General features: G+C 36.5%; 1 protein-coding gene across 1 annotated transcript in view; it reads right to left on the minus strand.

Moving 5' to 3' along the window:
• PARD3B (par-3 family cell polarity regulator beta) overlaps positions 1-26,704 on the minus strand; it is a 999,887-nt gene that overhangs the window by 349,971 nt on the left and 623,212 nt on the right. The window lies entirely within an intron of this gene.

A 26,704-nucleotide genomic window follows, 5' to 3' on the forward strand; every position in this document is an offset into this window, starting at 1 on the left:
TTTTTTTTTTTTTTTTTTTTTTTTTTTTTTTTTTTTTTTGGTAACTACAGTCTTGAATTTTGCATTTTATCATTTTCTTCCTTTTCTTCATAATTCTACCACAAATATGTTGCCAAACAATATTTTTCAATTTTTTTTCTTTCATTAAATGATATTGGATTCTTTCAAATAACTTTTTCTGTATCTACTAATGTGATCATACATTTGTGTTTTAGTCTTTTAATATGTGACTTACATTGATTTCAAATGTTAGACCAAACTTGCATTCCTAAAATAAACCCCACTTGATCATGATCTTTTTTTATACATTGTTGGGTTCAATTTGCTCAATTTTATAACATAATTTTGTATCAATTCATGAAGGATATCAAGTTAAAGTTTTTTTGTTTTGTTTTGGTTTTGGTTTTGGTTTTTGTTGGTTTCTAATGTCCTTGTCTGGTTTTCATATTATAGTAATGCCAGCTTCATAGAATGAGTTGGGGAAGTATTCCCTCCTCTTTATTTATCTGGAAGTGTTTCTGTAGAATTCATATTATTTCCTCCTACTAATGCTTAGTAGAATGCACCAGGAAACCCATCTGGACCTAAAGATTTCTTTGTAGGAAAGCATTTAACTATAATTCAATTTCTTTAATAGCTATAGGAATACTCAGACTATTTCTTCTTGCATGTGTTTGATAGTTTGTCTCCCTCCCTCAAGTAATTTGAAATTTCATTTCATGTTAGTTGTCAAGAATGTTGTTCATAATAGTGCTTTAATATTCTTTTATTATCTGTAGAATCCATAGTGATGTCCCTTCTCTCAATCCTGATAATGTTCAAGTATCTTATTTTATCCTGATTGGTCTTGGTATTGAGGCACCATTTTTCTTGACCTTCTTAGAAACTAGACCTGGGTTTCACTGATTTTCTCAAAACATTTTTCCAGTTCATTGATTTCTACTCTTTTAAGATATCCTTTCTTAAGCTTAATTTGGGTTGAATTACTCTACTTTTTCTATTTTCTTAAAGTGAAAACTGAGGTTATTGATTTGAGACCTTTCTCCTTTTTCTATATAGTTTGGTTCTATAAATTATCCTCTTAGTGGCATCCCACAATTTTTTTTTATTGTTGCACAAATCCTAATACACAGTGTTTTCATTTTCATTCAATTAAAATATTTTTTATGTTTTCTCTTAGTTTTTTTTCTTGATCCAAGTATTTGTAGATTTTCCAGGTTTATTTCTGTTTTTGAAATTTTAATTCCACCATAATGAAAGAATATATATTGTAGGACCTGAATCCTTTTAACATTTTTGAGACTTATTCTTGGATTTGAGTTTCTAGCTTTCATTAAACTTGGGAAAATTTTGGCAATTATTTCTTCATATATTTTTCTCTGGTCTCCCTTTTCTCTCATTTGGGGACTCCAATTACATGTACCTCAGGCCACCTTGAAGTTGTCCCTCAGTTCACAGTTCACTATTCATTTCTGTGTGTCTTTTCTCTGTTTTACTATTGCTATGCCTTTTTTTTCTGCAACGTCTAATCTGCTGTTAATTCCATCCAGTGTATTTTTCACTTCAGATGTTAAACTTTTTGTTTCCAGATGATTTTTTAATAACTCCCATACCTCTACTTAACATGTCCAATTTTCCTCCAGGTTTTTAAATGCATGGAATACAGTCATAATATTTTTTAAATGTGCTTGTCTTCAAATTCTAACATCTGTATCAGTTCTGGTTTTAATGATCGATTTTTCTCATTATGTGTCATATTTCTATAGTTCTTTGTATACATGATAATCTTTTATTGGATGCTAGATACCATAAATTTTACCTTGTTGGGTTCTTGGCATTTTTATATTCCTTTAAATATTTTTATATCTTTGGGATATTAGTTGAGTTACTTGGAAAGAGTTCATCCTTTTGGGTTTGCTTTTAAGATTTTCTAGGTGGGACCAGAATAGCCTTTACTCTAGGCTGATAATGCCCTGCTACAGAGGCATTGCCCTTATGCACGCCCTATCCAATGTCTTATGGATTTTAAGATTTTTCCAATCTTGTTGGTGGGAATAGGTACAATTTTTGGTCCTGTTCGAACACTGGGTACTATTTCCTGGATATTTTGGGGAGTTACTCTCCCAGCCTTGGTAGTTTTCTTACATAAGTGCTCTGATCAGTACTCTGTGTAATATTCAAGACAGAAGCTCTAAATACACCTGGAGTTCAGTCTCTGTGCAGTTCTCTCTTCTCTGGTACTCTACACAATCTAAACATCTTGCTTTCTCTGGACTCTCAGCTCCATGGTACAGTATTGCTTAATTTCTCTGGAATGAGTAGCAAAATAGTTCTAATATTTTTAAAAAAATTGCAACATCTTTGTCCTTTTTTGAAACTACAGCTTCCTAAATCACAGAACCAATGACCCTAAGACAACTTGATTAGCTATCATCCAGAATACAATGGGGAGACACTGAGCTGAGAACGTGATCAGTGACTGAGAGCAATATTCTTTGGAAGTCTCATTACCCGCTTTTCTCCCACAAAGAGATACCATGTAATCAGTGCTGAAAAATAGGATTTTTAAAAAAAATTTTGGCATATATAACCAAAGAGAATGCAGTTGTAGACTAAAGAAAACCATGTCTAAACTCAGGACTATTCCCGCCCAGTACACATGCTATCGTTATGAGCAACTGTCACAAGTCTTCCTTCCAAGAGTCCTCACGCCTGGACCCCAAGTTTTAACCATTCCATGGCTGAACTTTGGCAACTGCCTCCAATTTCCTCTTGACCTACCTCCTCTCCCCAAGTCTACATTATTTATTTACCATATCCAGATTGATCTGTGCTAAGTATCATTTTCATTATTTTTCTAATCTACCCCAAAACCTTCACCAAATTCAAACTGCATAGAAAGTAATTTAATCTCCTCAGCCCTGTATTCAAGGTTTGAACTCTATTCACCTTTTATCAGAGTCATACAGGGTGATTCCCATCTGCCTTTACCTCAGTTGGAAATGCCTCACATGTACAAATACACTTTCTTCTCCTGGGCCAAGCTCCCCACTATAACCTCCTCTTTGTAGAATATTCTCTCCATTTCTGTCCCCCTCCCCAGAAGATACTTTAGCTTTTCCTCTGTCCAAATGTGCTATTTTCTACTCTGTATCATGTTGATTTGTGAGCAACTTCAATGAAGGGAAAGATAATATTTTATTCATCATTACATGATAAACCATTACAGATTACAAAGGTCCTCAAAGATTAGTTGTATGGAGTCTCTCAAAGACTACATGTGTGAGTTCCCTCTTAGGAAACCTATCTGTGAATTCTTGGGATCTATCAGGGATGGATTATTTCTACTACTCACACTATAAAAATGCTCATGTTTCTTAGACCCTTGATAAATATTTCTATTATCAGCAAGAAATCGATACTGATTAAACCACAGAAAAAAAGGGGGCACAGGCTACCCTGTGAGTCACATAATAAACCATTACTATACACTATTAACCAGGAAAACCACACACCTGTAATTTCACTATTTATAAATGTACATTTCCACAAAGTGATTCTATCCTTAACGGGGATAAGGTGGAAGGAACCAAAATGTATTACATGTGTCAGAAATCATGCTAAGCATTTTAACACATGTTATCTTATTAATCCTTACAAATGCTCTGTGAGTTGGGCATTATTACCTTCACTTTACAGAGGAGGGAACTGAGGCTCAGTAGGATTATGTCATAAAGTTAGCAAGTGGGGCAACTGGAATCTGAAGATTTCCTGATTTCAAAGCACAAATACCTTCTAGTATGTGAGTCTAAGAGGTAAGATTTTGCTAATGGTTTTACCATCAAGTAGAATACATTTCACTAGTCACCACTACCTGCTAAAGTAGAATTTTATAACAAACTACATGAAAGAGCACATGATGTCTCTTAAAATGGTTGTTGACGTTCTCAGAAGACACAGAGTTGTCCTAAATTGTTTTGAGCCTCATATACCTGGAAACTGTTACCAAGGAGAGGTGGACCATTGTTCAGATGATGTCATCAGAGCAGTGGGAAGGGAATAAAAAGAGACAAATCCAAGTGACATCATAGAGAATTTATTGCTTGAACATAGGAATGAAGTAACAGAGAGAACCACAGAATCCAGTGTGTGGTCTTGTGACTGAGGGATGCCATAACTAGAAAGAAGACAGGGGGAAAATGGTGTAGGATCAAGTCAATAGTCTTGAAATAGTAGAAGCAGCATGGAGTGCCCTGGGACTCACATCTCCCTTTTTCACCTCACTCCCCCACAACCCTTGGCTTTTTAATGCAACCTAAGACCAGAGTAACTTTTTTGGCAGGCAAAGTGCACTACTATCAACTAACATCCTGAAGTGTTTTTTGTATTAACTGCTCTTAAGCCAGGTCTTTGTCCCACAAAGATTTATGGAGAGACAATGGTGTGTCCGGCATCATGCTAGGCACTGGGACTGTGGAAGTGAACAAGTCAGTCTGAGCCTGGAACCAGCAGTGTTTCTCTCACACAACTAATCACAAATACAGTGAGAGTAATATATTAGCAAATCTTCCCACTCAAAGCTACCTTCAGCTCTCACCTTGACAGATCTAATAACCCCCTGACTGATCTTGGAGATTCTGCAATTACTCCTTATAATCTATTTGCCACACAAAAGCTACTGGGATCCTTTTTAAAATAATAAACAAAACAAAAATCGTATCACAACAGTCCCATGCTCAAAGCCTCCCAGTAGCTTCTGCTTACGTTTAGAAGGAAATCTAAAAACTCATGATAGCCTTCAAGCCCTGCCTGGGCTGATCCCTGGGGGGCTTCCAACCTCATTCAGCACAGCTCTCTCCTTGCTTAGCATACTCCGCCCATTCTGGCCTCTCTGCAGTTTCCCAAATGCTGGGCACATCTCTCTTCAGAGCTCTGGGACATGATCTTCCCCCTGACTGTAGTGCCATTCTCCCAGAGAGCCACATAGCTCACGGTCCTCCTTCATTCACATTTCCATATTCAGTACATCCTCAGAAAGGTCCTCCTGGCCACCTTACCTATGGCAGGGCTTCCAACTCTAGCTCTCCATTGCTATCTCCTCATTCTGCTTCAGTTTTCTACAAAGCACTCATCCCTGCCTGACATCGTTTCCACCCAGAACATAAACTCTATGCGGACATGGGCTTTGTTTTGTTCACCATTTTGTCCCCAGGGTCTAGAACAGTGCCTGGGACATCGCAGGCACTCACTACATATTTGTAAATTAAAGAAGGATGATTAGGGAACCTCGAAAGTGGATAATGAAGAGACTAACCCAATTTATGGATTGGGTCTTCCTGAGGGCTTTAAGTAGAGATCCGAAGATGTACAGGGAAGCGTGAAGATGATGTTTGGATAGAGGAAACATGAAAGCTCCCAAACAGGTCCCATACATAGACCCCAAAGGTCTTCCATAGCGTTGGAGCACTCAGTGTGAGAGGGAGATGGGTGGGAGACCAGGTGAAGTAGAAAGAAAGGGGTCAGTTGTGGAGGAACCCAAAACCACATTAACGAGTTTTATCTTTAACCTCAAGGCAATGGGATGCTGTTAAGGGCTTTTTAGCAAGGAAGTGACATGATCGGATTTGTGTTTTCAAGAGATCACCCAGACTGTAGTGTGGAAAATGAGCTGGATGGGAGTAAGGCAGGAGGCAGATGTGATCTTTTTTTTTAACCCAAGTACAGGAATTTACATTTATCCCTATTAAATTTAATCTTCTGAATTGCAGCTCATCAGTTCTCTCTGTTGAGATCTTCCTGAATCCTGATTCTGTCATCCAATGCATTAGCAAACTGCGGAGCTGTGTGTCACCTACACATTTGACAAGTAAGCCTGCTATATCCAGGTCATGTGCAGGGCTTATGTTACTGAACACCATCCCTGCTCTCTTCCTGGCACTTCTGCACATGCGTGTGAGAGAGCCAGCTGGGCAGAAACATACTCTCCCATCACTCAACATTGTTTCTTCTTGTAAAGTTAACTGGCCAGCCGGGAACTGAACTGTAACCCTCAAGATCTCGTAACCCAAGCTACTCAGGATTTATGTGTGCATTTCTCCTAGAGCTTATGGACTTTACACTAAGACAGCAACCCATTTAATTCTTGCATGTATTAATTTTGGCACCTGGTTTCTGGCTGGGGATTGCATAGCTGCTTCTGTTCTTGGCTACAATAAGTGCTATCAAAAGATTTCTCTTCTGGCATGAATTGAAGTATATAATACCGTCTATATTTCTGCCCAGAATTGACTATCATCTGTTTAATATGCAAACTGTGCAAAACCAGGGCTACTAGTATGTAATGGATTTTGAAAAGTTGTCATCCAGATTCATTGTTTATTAGAGGATATTAACTTTGGAGGTTTATGTGCTGTCTCTCCAACCCAGAGAACACAACCATTCCCTTAAATGGGAAGCACAAAGGTCTGCACACACTCTAGTGAACTGATCTGGTATTTTATACTGATCTCTTAGATAAGCTCATTTAAATCAGGCTCCTTTTTTGCAGAACAGATGATTACACATACATATTAAATACCCACTATCTTTTGGGAAGGTGTTGAGGTATATTAAGAATCTGGAACAAGGTTGAGCTAATGGAAAACACTAATAGGAAAAATGGAAAGCTGATAGACCCAGAGTCCAAAGTGACTTCATAGGCAGCAATTTTTTAATCTCTTTTCCTTAGACCAGGGGTTTCTTTGGAGGCCTCAGAGACTGTGGATGAAAGAAGGGAAAGTGCAGCATCCCATCCTATCACCTTTCTCTCCTCCCCTTGTGCCCTGATTCTTATAATAAACTTTCTTGCTGTAAAATTTTAAAAGAGATTTGGAAAAATTAATTTAAAATTACTTGGATATGAATTACTCATTTAATAGATATTGACTGATTTTTTTTTAGCAATGTTTGTGAATACCTAGAAATTCTTGTGAATTGGAATAAAAATCCCCAAATAACTGTTTTCAAATGTAATGATTTTTTTTATGAATGATAAGTGTAATAATTAGTAAATCAGCACGGGGTTACATTTTAGGGATATTCAAACATTTATTAATTTCAAATTTCTGGCTTTATTTTCATACTTCAGAGCCAATAATTTTTTTCATGTCTTGGATATTTTTGGTAGGTCCTGGTAAATCTCATAGGCTCTAGACCCTGTGCCTTTAGCAACTAACAAGGAAAAAAAAATCCTTGCCTGCTTCAACCACAGAAATTGTCTCAATAACTCAGGATGTGAAAATATAAATTTAAAACTACTGCTTTAGGTTATTAAGAAGAAAAAAAATAATATTTTGTTTTTGTTCCATCTGGGTTATCCCCTTCCTAAATGTTGTGCCTTCATGAATTCTCTGGTTTGAAATGGCATCATCACTGTCCTTAACAACTCTGACTTTTTGCCCTGCTCCAACCTAAATATAATTAGTCAAGCTTGACTTTGACCATGGATAGGGAATCAGGTCTTTGCTTTCTTACTGCTTTTCTATGGATTATACATTTCTATCAAAATGGGATTGGAATAATAGTCTCTAAAGATGAGCATCTAAAAGAACTCAGAAATTCTGCCCAATGCATACAAGGCTCTCTTTGCCCTTCTATATACTAGAGTGACCAGAAGCGCACCACCTCATAGGGAAGCCGTGGCACACACTATGGCTGGCTGGCCCAGTGCCACCAACAACCTCAGTCTCCTGGTCAATGAGATCAGGATGGAAGTTTGCTGGGCAGCACTCCTTATACAATGTTGAATTTCCTGATATAAAGGGAAGAATGTTGGCATAAGCTATTATTCTCTGCTCTGCCCTACCTTTTTTTCGTTTTGCCTGGAAAATGGACATGATTGTTGAAGACACAGAACTGGACACTGACATAACAAATATGAGGACAAGAGCCAGAAAATCAAGAATGGCAGAGGGGAAAAAGAAAGGAGCATAGGTCTTTGATGGCTACACTGAGCCACTGAATTGGCCCTATTTGGATTTCATGTTATATATGACCAATAAACTCCTGTTTCTTATACCACTGTTGGTATAGTGAGCATTGCAGGGGAATGTGCTCCTGTTTAATACCATTTCAACTGGTAAAGAGTTACTTTCTGTATTGACCTGAAATCTGCTAACACACATTATCATTCTGCCCATAAATATTCTTATCCTGTCTTCTAGGTGATAGTCCTCAATGATAGGAAATCAGCCAATACACTCTACACTCCTTTTCCTTTTCAGAGTTAAATATCCACAGTTCTTTCTACCATGAACAGAATTACATGATTTTTGATCCTACTTTAAAATTATTTTACTGCTGCCAATTGATTTTATTCTAATTGTAAATGTAATACATATTTGTGTTAGAAGATTTAAAAGGTACAGGAATATATAAAGAAGATAAAAATTATCCTTGCAACTACCACTACGAGAAAAACCGATGCTAACATTTTGCTGAATTTCCTTCCATCATTTATGAATGGATATATTTCCATCATTTATATATGTACATCTATACATACACTTATGCAGTAACATATCTGAATACTGTTCTCAACGGACACTTTATCATTAAGATTTTTCATGTCATTAAATAGTCTTAAAATTTTTATTGGTTGCACAATAGTCTATTTTATCTATTAGATCAATAGCCTATAATTTCACAAACCCTCTAATTGCTGGGAAATTAAGTTCACTATAGTGAAAAATCCTTAAATTTAAATCTTGATTAAATCTTTAATTTTTTTTTTGTAGGATAATTCTTCAAAATGGAATTACTGGATAAAAGATAAAAATAGTGCTAAGATTCCCTATGGTGGTGCCTTATACAATTATTACATTGCCTTGCAGTAAAGTAGCATTAATTTAAATATCCAACAAACACATACTGTGATACTGAGACATGTATGTTTCAGCATCTGCCAGTGTTTGCCAATATAGTATCTCAACTGTTCTACTGACTTGTGAGGTTGAATATATTTCATATACCTTAGCCAACTGAATTTCTCGGTGAACTGAGCATATATTTTTCTAACTTTGTATTGAAATATCTTCTAATAACTACTAAGAGCTCTTCATATACTAAAGATATTTTTTGTCAAGTATTTTATAATTATTCCTTTATTCTCGTGAACAACAAAGAACATGTGGATAATAGGGAGCGATTATTAGTGTCTCTTAATCCTATTTAAGAATGTGGAGGTTCTAAATTAATTAACATTTCAGGATGTGCATTTAAAAAGGAACAATGTAATCCAAAGTGAACTTGTAGGATCATCTCTTAGTTTTACCTATATTATCCATAGCTAATGTCTTCTCCAACTTAAGAAAAAATATTTTCTCTTTTCACTCAAATAGGCTTCTTTAGGTACTTCTCTTATATACCAGCATTTTATCTTCAAAATGAACTTCTAAAACATGCTTAGAAAAGTACATGGTAATGATATATTGAACACCTGTTCAAAATTATCACCTTCTTTTACAGATATTTCCAATCCATTAATGATGAAACATATAACCAGTTTTTTCCAGTGGGGTGGATGATTAGACTGAGCTGTCTTTAGAAATTCTTGCCCTTGATGACCTTGTGACCTCATTTTCAATATAACAACATCTCTAAAATATGGCTTGGTCATGGATAAGCACTTTAAGTATTTTTTATAAAAGGATACAGATTATATATTTAAGGGGTTAGTTAATTTAGCCCATTTAAGAGTTAACTTATAAATCTATCGATATCAAGTAGCTATGTTGGACATTATACAAATCAGGTAACATGAATATAGGGCTTTTTAACGTTCCTCATTTGTCTTAGCATACTAAGCTACCGTAGATTGCACTTGTATTAATAAATTTTTTGATTAAACCTAAATACAAAAATTGCTTTGTGGATAAAAATGTGCATAAATTATGATGCTGTAATGGGTGAGTCTGTACCAAGTATTTAAACTATGTAGGACATTTTCAATTTATTTTGAGTTGTGTTCTTTGAGTTAGCATTTTTTGGTATCACTTCAGGATATTTGCCATGACAACTAATACCGTGTGACCCAAGGTGAGCAAAATCTCTGAATATTCAGCTTATATGATATTTGTCACAACTCACATGCAATCCAATTGCTCTATAGTAATGTAATTCAATTTCATGTTGCTGCAGGTAAAAGCAAGCAGTTCAAGCATGTTTTGAATATAATTCCCATGGCACTAGGTTTGTGCACAAACTACACTATTCCTCTGCACAAAGATTTATGGAAAATGAAAATGGGATTAATAAATAAGCATGCAGATGTGTTGCAAAAATATTTATCTTCAACTTTTTCTAATTCTATAAACAAAAGGAAAAACTTTTTATAAATTAAAATTAAATATAAACAAAATATATATACTTCTTGAGATAGAATTTTAAAAAACAACAACAAAAGGAAGATAAAGACCAACACAAAGGGAAAAGAATGTCAGTGGTAGAAGATGAAAAAGGGCCTCAAACAATCTGATCTAATTAACCCTCTCTGGCAGTGCAAGTGAATTCACATGATCTAAATCAATTATGTCAAGTGATTGCCTAATTTATTCATAGATTCCTCCAATTAGGAAATAAAGCACATAGCCCTTTTCTTCAAGTTTTAAACAACTGCTTTCACTCTTTTCTATGGAATGAAGTTAAAGCCCTTGGCCCTTCTACATTTCCTGAGTTGACTCTCTCCTTAAATCTGTTCATTTTTATGAACCTTCTGCAAACACTTTCAAATGAACAAAACCCATTTGGGCGAGTGACTGTGAGTGTAGAGTGTTTGGCACCCTCCTGAAATAGCTTTACCCCATTCTATGTTGCCATCCAAACCACTTATTTGCACTTTCATTCATTTATCCTTTAATTATTTGTTTGCACTCTTATTCAACTATTCAAACTTTTGATGTAAAAAAAGGGGGTCCCGCCTACTTAGTAAGATCGGCCAAATTAATCACTGAGATCAATGGGTTTCTGAGATTGCAGCCAGATTGTTCTGACACTATCTGTCCATCCCGTCCATCCTGGATTTGTTCGGCACCTGTGCGTCCTAAGCAGTGAGCGGGGTGCTAAAGAAGTAAGAGGCAAGGCCTTGGAGGGGCTTGCCATCTGATTAGAGTGGGAAAAAATTCTCTCTCAGCAGGTACCCAAAAGTGTGTGCAATTCTGTGCTAAAAATAGTCACCCCAGTGGTAACTGCTTTAGGAATTCAGAGAAAGAGCTTGAAAAAAATGACAGCCCCCTGGAACAGGCAAGACTTGAGCAGGTCCTGAATGAAAGACAGAATTTAAGGAGGAGAGGAGGATGTGTCTTCTATTTTTAGAGTGAAGACCGGGAAATTAATAAGCCTCCCTTGAAAACAGAAGAGCATCGAAGTTAAATGTACCCGAGTTCAAATCCTGGCTCCACCACTTAGTAGCCATGACACCTTACACAAGCCAATCTCTTTAAGTCCCACGAACATCATCTATAAGACGGCAATAGAACAGCCGTGCAAAAACCCATGCCTGGTATACCGTCAGTGCTCAAAAAATAGTTGTTACTACTATTAGAGTTCCCGCTAATGCCTCCCCTCTTTTTCCTATTCTAGATTAACAGCCATCACCTTGGATTCTGGGGCTGAGGTGTTTAATCTCTCTGCCATGTGTAAAGCAAAGTCCGTGGTTTCTAGCCACTGATTGTTCAGTACTGCATCTGAGGTTACTCTGTGAGGCATGTGCTTACTGCTTACTGCATACTGCACGCAGGCAGGCTCATTCTGCCATCAGAGGTCCATTCCTGTCTTGTTACAGCCCAGCCTGTTCTCTCATGCGGCTCTGCAGTCAATTCCTACCTATTTAGCGGCTGTGGACACTTCTCTATCCTGGAGGTTCTCCCTCACGTTGCACCCCGCCTCCCAGCATCGCTCCACATGTCCCAGCTGGTTGGTGATCCTCCCCTCCTCCTACTCTGGCTGCTGCACGTCACCTTTAAACCTCACAGACACAACTTCTCTGTGCCCAGGACACTCCCCAGAGGACTCGTTCTATGGAGATGGTCTGGACTCAAGGTTTCTGTGATCAAATGAGTTTGGGAAACGCTGCATATATTATATCTTGAAGACCCATGGAGACTCTTAAAACCCAACAATATACATAAAATATGTTAAAGATTGTGAGCAATCCTGTATTTAAGAAGCCTGTTTAACTCAGCCTTTTCCAAACTTACTTGACCATTCTTTCCTGTATCATTCAAATCACTGCTAAGACATGCCATCTATTTTCAATTATATTTCATGCTCATCTACTTTTATATTAACACTTTCTTCGTTCTTTGATAAGGCTTCATTACTAGCCTACAGCTAGAGGACTTGTCCACTTGTGATTTTCTGCTCACCTTCCTGGGTACAGAGAAAGCACTGAGATTATTTACCTGGCATCTACTGATTTATTAAATCTGGAAATAGGAAATCTCTGATGTAACCTAGTTTGCACTCAATTTGGGTGCTACGATCATTTTTTTCCTCAAATTTTAAAAAAATGGGCTAAATGTTTTCCAACTCCTTAGTATACCCTTGTTTTACTTTTAAGGAATTTCAGCTGGAACCGTATTTACAGGCTCTCAGGCTTCTTTCAAGACAATCCTGAAGGGCTTGGGGATTATGCCAGTTAGTTTCTGGATCAGCAGAGGGTAGATCAGCTATTCCCAGCTCACCTGAAACCATCACTCTTGATTAGGCAATTTCCAATTTGATCTCTGTTTTAATTTTCACTCTAATTTTAATACTTTCATTGAATAGAGTTCCTAGTAACCTTTCCTTATGCACACTGGAAAACAAGTGGGTACTGAAATAGTAGCCTTTCTACTCATGTTTCCTCTCTCCACAATTTGTAGTTTATGCTTATTATACTAAATAGCCTTGGCCAGTGTTTTTTTAATATCTGGATATTTGTACCTCTTAATCCCCTTCACCTATTTCACAAATACTCTCCCCCTTCTTCCCTCTGGCAACTGCCAGTTCATTTTCTGTATTTATGAGTCTGGTTGTTTTGTTCATTTTCTTACATTCCACATATAAGTTAAATCATGGTATTTGTCTTTCTTTGTCTGACTTATTTCACTTAGCATAATACCCTCTAGGTCCATCCATGTTGTCGCAAATGGCAACATCTCATTTTTTCTTTTTGTGGCTGAGTAATATTCTATCTATATCTATATAGATATCACATCTTCTTTATTCATCTATCGATAGATACTCAGGGTGTTTCCATATCTTGGCTATTGTAAATAATGCTGCAATAAACATAAAGATGCATATATATGTTTTAAAATTTGTATTTTCATTTTCTTGGGTAAATACCCAATAGTGTAATTACACCAGATCATATTGTAGCTCTCTTTTTAATTTTGTTGAAATTCCATAGTGTTTCCCACAGTAGTAGCACCAATTTACATTCTACTAACACAGCATGAGAGTTCCTTTTTCTCTACACCCTTGCCAACACTTGTTATTTCTTGTCTTTTTGACAGTAGCCATTCTGACAGGTGTGAGGTGATATCTCATTGTGGTTTTGATTTGCATTTCCCTGATGATGAGTGATGTTGAGCATTCTTTCATGTGTCTGTTGGCCATCTGTGAGTCTTCTTTGGGAAAATGACTATTCAGGTCCTCTGCCCATTTTTTAATTGATTTGATTTTTTGGTATTGAGTTGTATAAGTTCTTTATATGTTTTAGAGATTAGCCTCTTATTGGCTATGCCATTTGCAAATATCTTCTGCCTTTCAATAGGATGCCTTTTTGTTTTGTTGATGGTTTCCTTTGCCATGCAAAAGTGTTTTTACTTTAGTGCAGTCCCAATAGTTTATTTTTTCCTTTGTTTTCCTTGCCTGAGGAGACACAACCATAAATATGCAGCTAAGGTCGATGTCCAAGAGATCAGTGCCTATGTTTTCATTTAGGAGTTTTATAGTTTCAGGTCTCACATTTAGGTCACTCATCAATTTTAAGTTTATTTTTGTGGATGGTGTAAGAGGTCCAGCTTTCCCAGCACCATTTATTGAAGAGACTGTCCTTTCCCCATTGTATATTCTCTCCTCCTTTGTCATAAATTAATTGACTATGGAAGCTTGGGCTTATTTCTGGGCTCTCCATCCTGTTTCATTGATCTATGTGTCTTTTTGTGCCAGTACCATACTGTTTTGATTACTACAGCTTTGTAGTATTATCTTGAAACCTGGGATTGTGATAGTCCCAGTTTTGTTCTTTTTTCCTCAATATTGCTTTGGCTCCTTGGAATCTTCCACACAAACTTTAGGATTATTTGTTCTAGTTCTGTGAAAAATGCAACTGGAATTTTGATAAGAATTGCACTGAATATGTAGAGTGCATTGGGTGGTATGGACATTTTAACAATATTAATTCTTCTAATCCATGAGCATGGTATATCTTTCCATTTGTGTCATCTTTAATTTCTTTCATCAGTGTCTTATAGATTTCAGAGTATAGGTCTTTCACACCTTGGTTAAATTTTATTTCCTTTCCTGTATCTTTATTCACTTGTTTTATTAGTACCATATACACCCCTGATCTTTCAAACTTTGTTCATAACACTATTTCCACTAGACGTAACCTACAGAAATAACATATTACTGTCATCACTGATATGTCTCCATTTAGAACATTACCTGGCACAGAGAAAGCACTCAATAAATATTTAATGAAGGAAGGAAGGAAGGAATAGATGGACAGATGAATTCTACAAGAGGCTGAAATTATTTTTCCAAGTGTTTAACAAATTTTTAGTCTTATAAAAAATAGAGTAGGTTTTTCTAGTGATGCTAGGCTTTATACTAATATATTCTAAATCAGCCAGAACCACTGTATATAAAGTATAATAGCTTTAGTGTTCCAATGAAGAGGTAAAAATATATATAAATAAACATATAAATATGTAATAATATACATAAATATATATATATTTTAGAAGACTGACTTACCCTGGATTAAGCAGTTTTTGTAAGTAAGTCTGAGCTCTGGCTTTGCCCCTGATTCATGTTTAGCTAGATATTTTTCTAACCATTTAATGAAATTCACAGATGTATTAATATGTACTTTGGAGTGGATAACATACTTAGCTTTAGGAAATTAAAAGCAAAATATCTATTTTCCCCTATGAGCAAGAGTTGTGATTTGACCTTTAATGTAGAATAACATTTTACTTTCAAAAAGTGATATTTAATTTAGAAATTTTTGGCCTTACAGAGGAAATGCTCAGATGGTTCACAATAGAAAATACACACTCAAAAAATATATGAAAAATGTTTAGCCACAGAAGTAATTTGAAATGTAAAATTAAAATGCCCCCTTTAAGCCTATAAAATTGGTAAAAATGTAAAAAAAATGACTCCCAGATTCTTCCATATACTACTAATAAGAACAAAATTGCTTTTCTGGAGGGCAAGTGGTCATATACATCAAAAGCCTTAAATCTTTATATAATATTTGGCCAAGAAATTATACTTATAGAAATTTATAATGAGAAAATAATCATGATTGTTTATAAAAGTTTATGCACTTTCAGGCTCAATTCATTGCTATTTCTAAGAGCAAAGAATTGGAAATGACTCTTATGGCCAAATAATATATTAGGCAGATAAATCAACTACATTTATTCAAGAGCAAACTTTACAATTAAAAAATATTATAGAAGCAAAGACATAGAGATAATATTCAAGCTAGGGGCACCTGGGTGGCTCAGTTGATTAACATTCTGCCTTCAGCTGAGGTCTTGATCCCAGGGTCCTGGGATGGAGTCCCACATCGGGCTCCCTGCTCAGTAAGGACACTGCTTCTCCCTCTCCCCACTGCTCATGCTCTCTCTCTGTCGTGCTCTCTTTTGCTCTCAAATAAGTAAATCAATAAATAAAATCTTAAAAAAAAAAGAGAATATTCAAGCTAGCTTGTTCTAAAAGGCCACAAATTTAAAAGCACATGTTTAGTATGTTTAGTACAATAACTTTTGGGAAAAATTAGAATATAAAAATATGAATATGTATGTATGAGAATAAAAGTACACAGGAATAAAAATGCTTTGCTTTCTAAAAACTGCAACTGTACCTAAAAATGAGATAGTTATACCTCCCTACAGTAGTTCTAATCTCCACAGAAAGTATTGTCAATAACAAATATTTATCATTCTGAATACCATTCAGAAGAGATAATTATGAAACTGCCAAACCTCTTAACATATACTTACATATTTTATGTAATATGTTGTTACATTATATTTAATTGTATATTTATATATAGGATTTTCAGCTAATGAAACTCTCACTTTAAAATAACTAAAATGGATTTAGTTCATATTTGTAAGGAAGATTTAAGTGTTTTGTTCCATTCTTTTGTTCTTATATTAGTACAAAAGTTCTTTAAAAAGGAATGCAGAATTTCATTTAAATATGAACAATGGTTTAGAAAACAAAGGCAAGTGAGAAAAAAAGTTCATATTTGGCTTTGTTTAAAATGCTGGTACGTGTCTGAGATGTAGAGGCTCTCCTGAGGTACAAAATATAAAGAAGAAAGCACTTCATGGGCTAATGCAAGTTTTAAGAGGGGTCTGGAACATCTCAGTTCTAAAGGACAAGACAGTTTCTCCATTGATCAAGATTTCTCATCAAAGCGCAAATAATGCTCTAGATAGAGGCTAATTTAATAAAGATCTGCCTGAACCCAGGCAGGGTTCAAGTCTAAATTAGCATAATATCATTAGTTAAGTTTCAATTACAAGCATTTCTAAACTTTATAGTTTTCTTTATATCTCTTGTGGGAAAATAGAGCTTTGGGTTTCTCTTCCAGACACTGATTTTTTAAATTATCTTCATATTCCACCAAGCAGTGCCCCTGTTTAAGAAGATATGAGTGTTGTGTAAAACTACATGGCAACAGTTGAGACCATTTGTGATCTAGTGATTGAATTAAGAATCTACACATGAAATCCACAGGCCACCTTTCCCCCAGATTTTCACAATGTTTACTTGAGGAGAATTTACTCACATCAACAGGTCAAGTCAATCACCAGTGACAAGAAGAACGTGTAGGAGATGTAAGGGCTTGCTTGTAATGCCCCACTAACATTACCCTCTCTGTCACTGATACTATTACTAAGTAGCACTGAATGCCGTATGTCCTAGGCTTCAGGTTATGTATTTTTATATTAAGAAAGACACTCCTTGCTTTGAAGATTCTTTTTTTTCTGGATGGGGGCATACGAGAGAGTTGGGCTCCTAGTCATTCATTGAGAGCATCTGTGTTCAAGTTATTTGCGAGCACTTGCTTGTTGGAGAGCGTGTGAGAGTGGTGGCCTGGCATGTGCCACACACAGCTTCCAGACAAGTCTAAAACACATCAAGAACAGGCCTACGTCAGAGAGAATGCTGCTCAGTTCTAGACCACCATAATATAGTGAGTATCACAATAAAGCATGTTAAAAGAACGTTTTAGTTTCCCAGTGCCCAAAAAGTTGTGTTTACACTAGAGTCTATTAAGTGTGCCATAGCATTATGTCTAAAAAAAGGTACATCTCTTAATTTAAAAATGCTTCATTGCTAAATACACTACCCATCATTTGAGCTTTCAGCAAATTGTAAGCGCTGATCACAGATCACCATAACAGACATAAATAATGAAAAAACCTGAAATATTGCAAGAATGACCAAAATGTAACACAGAGACATGAAGTGAGCAAATGCTATTGGTAAAATGGTGCTGACGGACTTGCTCAACTCAGGGTGGCCACAAACCTTCAATTTGTAAAAAACACAGTATAAGCAAAGTGCAATAAAATGACGTATTCCTGTAGTATAAAAATATACTTGCTACACAAAAGGCATTGTTTTCCAATTAACAGTAATAATGAACACAACGTCAAATGATTCTTGAGCATGCTTTTTGAAAATATATTTTTGTAGGGACTGCAAAGAAATAAAGCAGGAAGAAAGCGCATATATAGACTTATAAGAAGAGAAGCATATTCTTCACATAGAGAAGAATTTTTATGCCTTGGCTTCCAACCCAACTAGTTATTCTGATTAATTTTACATGGAATCTGCCTTATTCTGCTTTATGTAATATCATGATCTAGTTGTATTACAGGGATAGAGAAGTGATCTATGTCTCTATGATTCAGTTGATAGTAATACTAGTCTTTGGTACATTTTCATTCTTACATGCGGCAATTATCTAAAATGTGGGTTAAGTTTCAGTTGACCCAAATGTTGGTTTTCTTGATGTTTTGAAAGAGGCCGGCTTTGGATAGCAGTGCTGTCAACTATATGTAAAGTCAGTTATGCGAAGTTTTCCTTACTTGTTCTTCTTTTCTCACCAGCGACATCTCTCAGAATTCAGCCTGAGTCTTGACACGTAATTTCTGTAAATTCACTTAACTTGTGTTCATCTAGCCACCCACTTCATTTATAAACCTGTGTGGTTAACTATATAAGCATGTTAAGATGCACTAAGGAAAAATGAAAAGAACTTATATCCTTTATCCAACACTGAAAAATAAACTATGGTCCCTTTCCCGCAATTCTGGTGAATTTTGAATTTATATTTCTACTTTTTCCTTGTATACCAAATATGCCACAAACCAGGATTCCGTTTTGCATTATCATCTTCATAGATTTCAAAGCTTGTAAATGTGGTATATCTTCTGGTGTGGCTATCATCACCTGATATACTTGAGGAGCAGATTCAATTTTAAACAGATTTGAGTTTCTTTTTTTAAACAAAGATTTTATTTATTTGAGAGAGAGAGAAAAAGAGAGAGAGCGAGAGTGTGCACATGAGTGGGGGGAGGAGCAGAGGGAGAGCCCGACTTGGGGCCCGATCCCAGGACCCTGAGATCATGACCTGAGCCACCCAGGCGCCCCCAGATTTGAGTTTTTCAGTAGTAGCCATGAAAATATCTGGGGAGGGCTCTCATAGGCTTCCTAAGCTATCTCTCTTCCAGGCAAGATATCTTTCTTTCAACTGCTTTTTATCAGACATGGTTTCTAGGCCTGTCATCTGGATGCATTCTACCCTGTTTTTATCTCTATTAAAATATCATATCCAGAATTAAATACAGTGCTATAGATGTGTTATGATGAGCCCAGAGTCCAGTGAAATTGTCATCTTCCTTCCTCTGGCAACACAGAACTACCTTTGGGGTTGGCCATATCGGGCAGGCAGCTAAAAACCAGGGCATCCTCACTCACCGTTATTACACCAGGTCTCCTAAATCCTGTACTTGGACAATTGATTTCTTTGAACCTGACTTCAGGACATTACCTTTATGTTTCACCACCCTATCTAAAATAGCTTCACCTCTCCCCAGTCTTCATCTCTACATGAATTTGGCTTCAGAGAAATCACCTCTATCTGAAATTTTATGATTTTTTTACTTGGGTAAAACTCTATCATCTATTTACCCAACATGAATGAAAACCCCACAGGGGAGGAGCTTTTGTCTTCTTCACCGAGGACATGTCCTGGGATATAGTGAATAGCCAACAAAGGCCTGGTAGACGGAGGAGTCATTCTGTGTTAAATTCTGCCTTCTTCAGTTCTGGAGAAATCACCTGAATGCTAATTCTGTCAATCTAACATATTACTCAGTTCTCTGGGGCAACATCCACTGAAACTTTGGTAAGAATGCCTTTTGTAACTTCAAGTCACACACCTCCACTCTTCATCAGATTCTGTTCAGGATGCAACGAGAAGCTCCCAGTCCAGAGTCCTATATGTTATTTCATTCCTTTCAGGATGACAATGAGCCTTAATTAGCACATTTTGGGAAAAGGCATTCTAATGCTTTTTCCTACTTTCCTGTATAATTTGGCCCATAAGTTTCAATCAGAAATTGACATACCGTTACGTTAGAAAGATCAAAGTAAACTCTAACATTTCGCTGAATTAAGTCTAGAAACGCAATCAAAAAGAAAAGGAGACCTCAGTTGTTTCTGAAGATCCCTCTCAGGGAGGTTGCTTTTTTTGCCTTTTTTCTTTTCATTTCACAAACATGGAAATTCTTTGCAGATCAGTGTTGAGATCAGTAATTTCACCCGTTGTTTCTGGAATTCATCATCTCTGTGAAAATTGGTAATTTGCTTCCTGTTCTCCACTGTGAGGCCTACTTTTCGTAATTTCTAATGATCAGGGACAGTTGTTCTAGAAGCACGATCCTTTCAGTGTGCAGGAATAGAAGCGGCATCCTTGCATTCGCCGGCAGCCTGCTCTTCCCGTTTGAACATCACTCTCTTGTGTGCATGAAGGTAAAATTAACACAGGCCCTGGGGGGCTCTGCGTTCCACCTGACAGCTGTTAGGTGCTCTAAACAATGGGCCCCTCACACACTTTCTTTTTCCGTGCTCTAAAAATAGTCTGGCTGTCTGACTCTTACAGGTTTTGCGAGCTTCAAGCAGCTGTTCAGCTCTTCCTGCATTTATTCTTTTAGATGACTGCTACTCTCTCTCGTTTTCCTTTTTCTTTTTAACCATTTGCTTTTCTCTTCCTCTCTTCTACAGAACCAAGGTTATCAGTAAGTTCTTGAAGCAGCCACGCTGGTATCTTCAGATGCCTCTCCCTTTTGTTCCTCTTGGAGATAAGGTATCATCATCATGCCACAACTTCCTCTTGGGAATCTTTCCTTAACTCTTGGGTTTTCCTTTCTAGGTACATGCAGCAAACACCATTTTCTCTCATTTTCTGTTGAAGCCTCCATGTTTGTTTGTTTTTTTAATTTTTAATTTAAATTCAATTTAATTAGCATATAGTGTATTAGTTTCAGAGGTAGAGTTTAGTGATTCATCAGTTGCATATAACACCCAGTGCTCATTACATCACATGCCTTCCTTAATGCCCATCACCCAGTTACCCCAGCCCCCCACCCACCTTCCCTCCAGCAACTGTTTGTTTCCTACAGTTAAGAGTGTCTTACGGTTTGTCGCCCTCTCTGTTTTTGTCTTATTTTATTTTTCCTTCCCTTCTGCTATGTTCATCTGTTTTGTTTCTTAAATTCCACATGAGTGAAATCATATGGTATTTGTCTTTCTCTGATTGACTTAATTCGCTTAACATAATACCCTCCAATTCCATCCACGTTGTTGCAAATGGCAAGATTTCATTCTTTTTGATTGAGGCTTCAGTGTTTAAAGTACACAATACGCACTCCATAAACATGTTTAACGGATGATAAACATTACCTGCAATCCCTTAATTTTGACTTCCTAAAGCTTAGGGCATACACCTGACTATGTCCTTGTACTCTTCCTTGTCTTCTAGAGATAGTTAATAGACACTTTCTGTTAGTATTAACATTCATTCTTCTTTCCCAACCAGTTTTGTTTTTGTTCTTTCTTCTAGTGAGTCAGTTATGTCTTACACAACAGTACTCCCTTCAGCTCTCACTATCGTCAGAGGTATTACTTATTGATGGACAATGACGATGATCCGCGGATATACATACAAATTTATATTAAGATATATATTAACATATTACATGGCACACATAATATATATTAACTGATAAACCAGCATCACAATTATCTGAACAGTTTTATAAAGATTCTATGTATTTAGTATTCAGGATTTTTGTCTTACTGCAAAGAATGCATACAGAAGTACCCCACTATACAAAAAATTATTTTTTTGTGCGGAAGTGGGTGCCGTGTTACGCAGGCCCCAAGGATTTGGGGTGAGGAGGCTTTGGGGAGTCTTGACTCTCCACCCCACCTCCGGGCACCTACAGATACAGGCCAGGCAGCTAGCCTCGTGAGGGAGCGGGGGACAGAGCCTGCCCTGAGTCCCTGTGGACACTTGCACATGCATGCCCAAAAAGTAATTTTAAGAATAAAGTATTAGAATAGTAGAGCAGGGTTAGTTAACTTTTTGCATGTCCATCTTTGATCTAATACTAGAGATACTTAACTTCTTTGAGAGGAATGTCTGACATATATGAAAAGGTTATATTCAAAACATGACCCAAATATTTATCTCTGTTGATATTAGAAATCAGTTTATTTATAATTTCCTTCAACTGTGGGCATCTGCAAACATTTTCTATCTTAAAAAAATTTAGAACAAGCAACTAACAGAAAAATAAGATTGCTGAATTGTAGATCTTGGAGTCATCCAAGACACATGTACTTTGTAAAGAGACTATGGGACATGGAATGTTAACAATCTTCATTGTCAGGGAACTTCCTAAACTTTTGTGTGACTGCCTCATGCATCACTTGAAGCTCATTTCCTCTCATTGAACAGGCAGGACAGCTGGCCAGGCTTCCATCTGCACTGTCCTCAGTCTTCTCTGTGTTACAGAACACCCTTCTGAAATGGGAGAAGGCCAATTTGAAACAAAAGTAAAAACAAAAAAAAAGAAAAAACCCAAAAAAAACCAACCAACAAAAAAAACAACAACCTTGTGGGAAATAGTATTTTAAACTGAACTTTCAATGGGCCTATAGATTAGGTCAGGGAATGGGCCAAAATATTGAAGCACTGTCCCTTGAATAATTCAGGTTAATTCTTAAATAGTATTAACGGGGTCATAAAACACCAGGCTTGGAAATTAAAGATGTTTATGTCTCATCAAAAAGTCTTTGAATGTAACTCTCTGGCATCCTGCCAAAAGGGCAGCTCTTTGGGGGAAAACCCTATGCCAAAGGCCAAAGAGGCAGCTGTGTTATTCAGCTCCTGAGAGCTTCCAACTCAACACCCACACAAGCTCAATTATGAGCAAATTAAAGGGATCCAGACTGAACACAGTAATTCTGGTAATTCAAATAAATAGAGGAAAGTCTACAATTAGTAGGAAAAGATTGATTTTCTGGAAAACCCAGAAAATGACACCCTAACCTCTTTGCATAAGCATAGTTACATCCAATTATTTAAAAATAAATTTCCTTTTATTCATCATTTTAATCATTTCTGTTCTGTCTTAAAGGTGGCCACATGCATGCCAGCAAAAGTATTCACAAAATATTGAAGCAGAACGGCCTCAAAAAAAATCTATAATGGATATATAGGAATTAATGAGATTGAGTAAAATTGTAATCAAAGTTTTATACCTACTTTTACAGCACATAGATAATGCACTGTTCATTTCTACCTTTTCTGAGTACAGAGAAAAATTTCGAGTCATTCAGAAAGAACAAAGTTTGACTATTGTGGAATCTATTACTATAACTCATTATATTAATAATGAACAAAATACACATGGTCATTCTGTATAGATCCTTAAAACTCACTTAATAAAATTCAACATCTGATTAATCTGAGTAAACTTTTTTAGGAAGGTAGGAGTACAAGGACATTTATGTAACGTGATATAAACATTTCTTCTATCAAGAACCATCAATGAAGTCATAATTAATGCACACACACAGTGGAAGCATTCTTGTTTAATCTTTAAATTCATTTTGTTGAGCTGATCTAAAGTTCATGTGGGAGAGTAAATGTATATGAAGAGCCAAAGTGATTTTACAAAAGAAGAAAAATCAGAGGAAGTTTTTCCTGTAAGTTATCAAAATAGAGTGTAATAGCATATTGATAATATAAACAAGGTGACATTGGCATGGAAGAGACAAATATGTCAATAGAATATGTCTAGAAACTGACCAATGTATGTAAGGAAACTTAATATTCAATGTTAATGTATTCTGCTTTAATGGGGAAAGGATGTAAAAATCAATAAATGTTCTTAATAATTTGCCTATTGTCATGAATAAACATTTTTTCCACCTCACACACCATGGATAAATATATTACAGATTGGTAAATATTAAAAAAAAAAGCCTTCAAAAGTACTAGAAGAAAATAATGTGATAAGTATAAAACCCAGAAGTCATAAAGGAAAAGACAGAAATTTTTTTATTACGAGACTAAAGTTTTCTTCACAGTAAAGGATATTATAATCAAACTAAGATGACAAATAATGGATTGAAAGAAATTCTTTGCAACATAAATAATAACATTCTTTTTTTAAAAAGATTATTTATTTGAGAGAGAGAGAGAGAGAGTGCATGTACTCGAGAGTCGGGGGGGGGGGGGGCAGAGGAAGAGAATCCTCAAGCCGACTCCCTACTGAGTGGGGAGCTTGACATGGGGCTCGATCTCATAATCCATGAGATCATGACCTGAGCCAAAACCAAGAGGTGGACGCTTAACTGACTGAGCAACCCAGGTGACCCCATAACAACATTCTAAAGACAAAAAGAATTAAGAAATGGAAACATTTTTGGCAAAGGATATAAATTAGCAAATCATAGAATGTGAAATACAAATGGATCCCCTGAAAAAACAAAAAAAACAAAAAATACCCTAAACTCTCAATCCTAAATTCAGTCAAAAGGGGAAAAGCAAATTGCAAATCCAGATTCATTCACATAAAACTGTACAACTATTATAAAGAAACACAATATGTGATATAGATATATGTACATAGATGGTGCAGCAAATAAAGTGCTACGTATGTATACATAGCCAACTATTTTTAAATCATGTTTCTATCTGGGGATGAGAATACTTTTTTCTCACAAGAGCTGTCTATCTTTTGAAACATAAGTGAAATTAAGTAAATGGAACTCACTCACCTTTAAAATAATTTGAACATAATATGCAAGTTAAAATGCTAGCCTAGACTCAGCAACAAAAATGAAACAAAAACAAAGGTACTAATTGGGACCGTTAGCCTTCAAAGATTCCTGTAGACTTTGGAAAGGAGAACTATCCAACATAAAGGACTAGATAAATAAAAGGTTTTATTTTTTTAAGTTTTGAACCATATGAAACTGCTAGTTTTCCAGGTCCAAAAATAGTCAAAAGCACTGATTTGGTATTCAGCCTAAATACCTGAGGATGGATGGATGGATGATTGATTTTTTACTTTTTGAAGATTGGATCTTGACCCTGCTATCCTTATACGCATAGCCACCACCCTTTTTAGTAAATATAATAATTCCTTAGGTTGCCCACTGCTACTTATAGAAAATGAAACGACTTAACAATAATCTTTTCACCTAACCAAACAGGAAAGACACTTCCAAATGTTTACCATCTGGTATCATCTGAGCTTATGTGCTAAGAAAATCAACATGTTTATTGAGCTCCCTCAATTGTTTTGGGGACAGGGGTTCAGAATGGCTCTAGAATGCTGCCCTCTGCAAGACTGTTAGCTTTAAACTGGCATTTCCTGGAAGAGACCAAACTTTGATGGTGTATAAAATATTGGTATACCAAATTTTACCACTTCTGCTGTATTTAAGCCGTATTTACCACAGCTTTGGCACCTGTGTCCTGAAAACAGCTCGGGACCTCTACCCAATGAGGCAAATTGAACAAACATTACTATTGTCGTTTATGGTGTAAGTCCAATAGAATGCAATGAGTGACTGCTACCTATACATCTTTTGGAAGGGCTGTTTCAATGTAAAAATAGAAAACTTCTCAAAAACAAAGTTTTCAGAAAGAAAAAAATATAAACAGAAATACTGTTTCTGGATACACCTTAGGCTTTATTTTTACAGATTTGATAATAGCTTTTCTTTCTTAAAATGGATGCCATTTTTTTTCTTTTGCAGAGAGTTTTTTGGAACTTTTTGTTTTAATTAAATGAGGAAAATAGTAATATATTCTTGCCCCAAATTAAAAGAGATTTTTATCTATTTGTTTTCTTCATAGAGTAATTGGGAAGACAGAACAAAAGATGTTTATCAAGCACTTTATAAAAATCAGTTGCTCCTCAAATTATTAGTAATAACCTCGGTCACTGTCACACATGATTCCTTTGGTTTGTCAAAGGTTCATGCTGGAGAAAATCCCCTTTTCTGACCAGGGCTCAGCTTCTCTATCCCTCTCTTGCTATAGGTGATCAGAGCAAATGTATCCTAGTGATCTAGTTAATTTGTAGAAAATAGAATCAATTTCTCTTGTTTCATGATGATTGAACATTTTTCTGAACTCCTGTAAATGAGTAAGAGCTAAGCACTATTTATCAGATTGTTCTGTGGAGCACATGGTTTTGATTATTCTATATTCTTGTTGCTAACTAATGAAATATGCAATACGTCTCAAGAGAAAACATTTGCAAAGCACGGCGTGTGAGCACCCAGCAGCAATGAATGTTTGCTGGGGATTTATTTTGCACTTACACCCTTCCCTCATAGTCCTCTCTCTCCAACAGCCCGTGAGAGCACAGCAATGCGCTTGGGTGTCCGAAATGTCTTCTGGGGTCCCACATCGTAGGACCTGGAGAACATCGTTTCCAGGGGGCCCTCGTTCTGCACTAGCAGCCAAGAGTCACCCTGAAATTCCCTGCGGAGCTCAGAACCTCAGTGAGGTTCTTCAGGCATGGACCCAGGGTACCTTGACAGCCTCCATCTGGCAAACTCAAGGAACCCTTTCCCCTCCAGTGTTAACAGGATCTGAAGATGGGCATTTCAAGAGATAAATCGGGAAGATTTATCACTGCTGCCATCCCTGTCCACTGCACATAGAAACCCCGTGGAAGAGGATTCATTTAACCCTATTATCTTCCCAGGCCCCACAGCGGGTATGTTCGTGAGAACAGCAAAGTCACTGACAGAAGTTAGAGTGCAAATACAAAGGCAGGTGAGTCACTGATGCTGACGGCATCCAGATCATCCGGAAGGAATAATCGTA

The sequence above is a fragment of the Phoca vitulina genome, unplaced genomic scaffold (genome assembly GCF_004348235.1).
Source record: "Phoca vitulina isolate PV1807 unplaced genomic scaffold, GSC_HSeal_1.0 scaffold1, whole genome shotgun sequence".
Classification (NCBI taxonomy): Eukaryota; Metazoa; Chordata; class Mammalia; order Carnivora; family Phocidae; genus Phoca; species Phoca vitulina.